At 48.8% G+C, this 5244-nt stretch overlaps 1 long non-coding RNA gene and 1 other non-coding gene across 2 annotated transcripts; both read right to left on the reverse strand.

The window, feature by feature from the left end:
• Window positions 1-2354: 2354 nt before the first annotated feature.
• Window positions 2355-5076, reverse strand: LOC123480501 (uncharacterized). Its single transcript, XR_006656537.3, has 3 exons — window positions 4895-5076; window positions 3124-3631; window positions 2355-2828 (listed from the first exon to the last, which is right to left on the reverse strand). It is a non-coding gene; the product is annotated as an uncharacterized lncRNA (long non-coding RNA).
• Window positions 3922-4194, reverse strand: LOC112312083 (small Cajal body-specific RNA 13). Its single transcript, XR_002975530.2, has one exon. It is a non-coding gene; the product is annotated as a small Cajal body-specific RNA 13 (non-coding RNA).
• Window positions 5077-5244: the final 168 nt, after the last annotated feature.

The following is a 5244-nucleotide window of genomic DNA, read 5'->3' on the forward strand; positions in this document are numbered from 1 at the left end:
TTTCTCCCCTTTAATCAAGTCTGAACGTGTTTTATTATTGCCCCTTAGTTCTTAATACTAGCTTATGGGAGATAGGACCAGGCTGTCTTCCTCAGAATGAAATAAAGTTCTCCACAGAACCGAGTCCGGCAGAGGCCTGGAGCTGGGGTGTCAATGCCAAAGAGCCTGGGGACGAAAGAAAATGTAACTTTCAGGACTGGAGAGCTATGGTTTACAGTTTTTTTTTCATTGGGTTTTTAGATTGAAATTGTCAATTCAGTTCCACAAAGCATAAAAATCTTATCTGCCTCTAATATATTCATAGGCAGAGCCAGTGAAGATAGTTCAGGAATAACTTTCTGTGGGACTTGCTGGTGATGTTATGACTCGGAAATAAAATTTCAGAACGTGCTTGTGAAGGTAAGCAAACTTCTAGAGGAACCGGAGGTGCTTGAGTGTGTCAAAAAGAGGTTATTTACAAGTACTGGGAAGAGAACCTGGTCTGGGGACCAAAACAGCTGAGAACCCTCCTCCTGGGGTTAGAGGGGAGGTCCGAAGAAAGGCATGCACACGAAACCCGTCTGAAGAACGGAGACAGTGTTGTTTTGGGGGTGAACGTTCAGGAGCAGAGGAAGAGTGCCGATCGGCTCCTCGACACGCTGCAGACCACAGATAACGACATCTGGAAAGAACATTACTGTTTGCAGATATCACCCACTTTTCACAAACCCAGGAAGATGACAGGAGGGGTGGGACAGTCTATGGAGAATGAAAAAAACTCCTTCGGATTTAGGATTGCTGAGGACTGGAACCCAGGGCTCACAACCCATGTCTGCCATTCAAATCCCAGAGCAGGGTCAGGCTCTGCTACAGCCTCCCGGCTTCTCACACACGGTCCTTCAGAGAATCCATTTGTACCTGCATCTCCCACGGCTGGTTCTCGATTGAGCAAACCCGGTTTCTAGCACACCATTCCTCCTCCCTTGACCCAGAGGAGTGCAGGCCCTGAAGAGGCCCTCCTTGCAGTTTCCAGGCTGAGGCCACTGGTGCGGGGAAACAGCTACAGGCCTGCCTGAGGCCACTCCCCCGGTCAGAGGAGTATTTATAACAGCAGCTGTCTTTGTCAGATAGAGGGAATCAAAATGCAAAAGGCATTTCTATCTGGGCATCAGGGATTAGCAAAGATTCTCCCAGAGGGTGGGCCAGTGCCCCGGTTGCTCACACATTACATTACTCTTGGGGCAGTTGGGGCATCCAGTTAACGCCAGGGTTGCAGAGAGGCCCAAAAGTTACTGGACAGTAGCTGAGTGCCCCTGAGAAAAGTTTCAGGTTCCAGCTGCAACTCCAGATCACAAATGCTATTTTAGCTCGGGAATGTTTGCTGGCTCAGCCCCTTGGGCAACCCTGGGAGCCACTTGTTTTAAAATGACACAGAACCTCGGACCAGCTCGGACCCAGGTGTTTGTGTACCGCATGTCCTGTGCAGAGAGACACCCCCACTTTGTCAGAACGCAGCAGACTTCCACACTGAAGTCGGGGCACAGAAACACCGACATGCTGAGAGTTCAAACAGAGCATCGTCTCAAGCTCAGCAATCACTTAGGGCTGATTTGGGGAAGACACGACCTCAAATCTGTAAGGTTTTTAACTACGGTTCAACATGATTTTGCTTTCGGAGAAGTCGGTGGAAAGAAAAAATTGTACCAAATACGGTAAAGCCTTATCTATAAAAAAGTGCAGAGAGGAAAAACATTTTTAGGATGCCCGAGTCACATGTTTACATGTCTTGATTCTTCAGTGTGGAGTTTCATTATATCTTGTGACCCGAATGCCAGGATTCTCCTAAGTTTCTGTGCACTTCCCACCCCCACTTCCCCCTTACTGTCCACATGGGAGAGATCACAAATTGATGATCATTGACTTCTGTGTTCAAATCACCCAAATGTATTTGAGTGTATGTGCAGATTTCTGTCACCTGTTTGCTTAAAGAGTATTTGTGACATGTTTTCATTATAGAATTCCTAGAAGGAAACCTCAAAACAAAAATGCCAAGTCACACACGTAAGAGTTTGATGCTTTGGGAGAAATATTTCGAATGCTGTTTTTCTGCTACTTTAAATCACTGATGTTTGGTGCCAGTGCTCCAAGAGTGGTTCTCACTCAAAGACAGAAATGAATACATTCACCACAGACATTTTGTATTTTTGCCTCCTTTATTAAACTCTTAAATTTAGATATTTAGATGTATTGTTCCAATTCCTTTGGTTTAGACACGTGATTTGTTTTCCTGCCCTTGATCACACTACCAAGGCCACCCCCCTCATGCCCTGAAGGACATGCTTTCCCACAGCCTCCCTCCCCCTCACGGTCCCGCCATTCCCTGCTGTGCGCAGCCACTACTTCACGTTTGAGAGACATGGGCTCTGTGTCCGCCCTGCTCAAGGGCCACCCTGAATCTTTAATGACAGCTGTATTCTCAACTCACCGAAACCACTGGAGAAGACAACTACCCTTCCGAAGCCAACGTCACTACCTAGATGGGGGCTGTCAGTACCGCTCTGTGCCTCGGGGTCCTCAGAACTTGGTGTGCAAATTCTCCTCCCTCCTCCAGTCAACACAAAAGCCGAGGTAGACAGCCAAGTAGGCAATGAACAACTTACAACTTCAGGAACAAACAGCCATTTATTCTAAAAGGAACAACTTACTGTAACACGAGCAAAAGGCGGTTTTGGAAACCACATGTTCTCTACTGCTGCCCGCAGGCCGGACTTCTGACACGGCAGTCCCGCCTCAGCACCGCGGCATCTCCTATGACGAGGAGGCCCGTCCAGAAAGTACCCAGCCGTGCACTGTGAAAGAGGGATATTTATTGAAGATACAAGAAACGTTGTACACAGCACAACGACACCTCAACCCCCTTCAAAGTACGCACCTTGGGCCCTCACACAGTTCCCCCAGCATCTCTTCCACTGTTCAAAACACTCTGCAAAATCCTTTGTTGGAATCGCCATCAGCCGCCCTGTTGTATTTTCCTGAATCTCACTGATGGCCTGAAATCTCTTCACTTTTGAAGGTGATTTTAGTTTGGGGAAAAGCCTGAAGTTGCAAGGTACCAAATCTGGGCTGTAGGGGGCGCTGAGTTACCTGGGTCGTTGATCTTTGTTGACTGCAGCGGGTCCAAGTTCAACATTCTCAGGTGTTCTGCTTGTTACAGGCCTTCCAGAAGCTGCATCACTTTCAACAGAACCTCAATCATCTTTGACGCATCTGTGCCGCACTTTTGTTTGCTCTGCACTCACTGCACCATTCCCGAAAGCCTTCTGAATCATCCGAATAGTTTCTGCAGAAGAATGTTCAAGCCTAACGCAAAATTCGATGCAGATTCGTTGCTCTACTCGCTCAGTCATTTTGAATGTGATGGCCACACAGTACACACGCTCACTCAAGGGCATCTATCATCCCCACTGACTAGTACAGTGAGGTGAGGTCACTGTTCATTCATGCGCATTCTAGGCCACTCTCCTTGGCTGCCGGGTTACAGCAATGTCACGCAAACCGTTCTCGTTATAGTAACAATGGCTGGGCTTTTTCCGGACAGACCTCATTTTTCTGTTCCTGATGCCTGTTCCTCTGATTTACCTGACCAATGAATCTGGGTGGAAAAAAGAAGATTCTTTAAGAAACTGATCAATGTTGGGTCCCACACTAGAAAACCACCAGACATCAATGGGACAAACTACATCACTGAGGAGCACTTCTGGGTAACGTCTTGAGTTTATTTTCAGTTTACTAGGCTCAAGTTTCATGCTGAAGGATTATTTCCAAGATTCATTTGCTGACAGCACATGCACTAATTTTCTGATTTTATATTTGGGCACCTCCAAAGCATAAACAGGTCATCCCCAGAACCAATTTTTAAAATCCTTAAGGTTTAAAAAAATAATTTGTAGCAGTACTTAGTGTCCAACAGAAACCACTCCATCTGCTAAACAATATCTCGACTGCAAAGTTTCTCTTACTGTTGGTGGATAGATAATGACACGGGAAAGTCATTATCGCCGTGGCAACAGTACCCAGAACTATCAGAGGAACATTGCACATGGAACGCCTGGCTCTCCAGCAGTCATGCCTCAGCTTCCTCTGGCGTATGCTTTTTCTGCAAGTCTGGTGTGCTCTAGGGTACCACCAACCCAGAGCGGCTCCAGACTACAGATCACGCGACGACTTCACCGAGTCCCACTATTCCGGAATCATTCTTTCCACTAACAGGAGCACCTGCCTCGCTCCAAGCACTGTGAATTAAATCGAGTAATTAAATCGCCTAGGAGCGAAATCAAAAAACACCTAATAAATATATGTTATGGTGTAAAAAGTACAGTAGAGACGAGAGAAAGCAATGGGCCTTCCTTTCTGTACTCTGTACCCCCACCTTACTTTGTACCTGCTTCTCGTTTCTCACGCTGGCTACAAGATTTGGGTACCACGTCTCTCTGCAGATCTCCCGCAGGCACCGTGCCGAGCACGCAGCACCTGCTCACAAAACGTGTGTCGAACGAACCAATTCCCCACTTCATTTCCCATTCAACAAACCTTTCCCCGGGCCAGGTCCAAGGGCTTAAGTAAGTCAACGCCCCCAAACCCAGATGGGATCACACGTACGAGAACGCTTTACAAACTTTTAAAATAAAAGCTGTTTTGGAGAAATAATCGCGCGCCGCGCGCGAGGCGGGGACCAAGAAGTCTGGCACGGAACTCCACTCCCGCGTGAGCAGCAGGGCGCCAAGAGAGGGCCGGGACCCGTGGCGCAGGGCCAGATGACGTAGCCCGTGCAAGCCTTCACGCCAGTGCCCGGTCCGGCTTCCGCCAAGAACGGCAGCTTTTGCCGCGGCCTCAGGGAGGCGCCGGAGTTGCTCACCTAAGCTTGGGAAGACCCACCCAGGCCTTCTGCGGCCCCGTAACCGCCCCTACCGCAAAAACCAGGGGCCCGCCGGCCCGTTGTTATGGCAACTCAACCACCGCCTGTACCGGAACCGGAACCTTCTCTGGAAGTGACCCCTTCCCGGCGTTCCTCGGAACGGCGAAACCCCGCCCAGCGCCTTTCCCAGTTCTCTGGACTATCTCAGCGGGCACGCCTACCCTACCCTGGGAAGTCGTCTTTGGTCGCTTTTCGCCTCTTTGCCGCGGAGGGTGACTCTGATGGACATCCACTCCCTCCAATCAACTAACAAAGCGTTTGACGAGGGCCAATGGTAAGGCTGCAGGATG

Source organism: Desmodus rotundus, chromosome 7, assembly GCF_022682495.2.
Source record: "Desmodus rotundus isolate HL8 chromosome 7, HLdesRot8A.1, whole genome shotgun sequence".
In the NCBI taxonomy this organism is placed as follows: domain Eukaryota; kingdom Metazoa; phylum Chordata; class Mammalia; order Chiroptera; family Phyllostomidae; genus Desmodus; species Desmodus rotundus.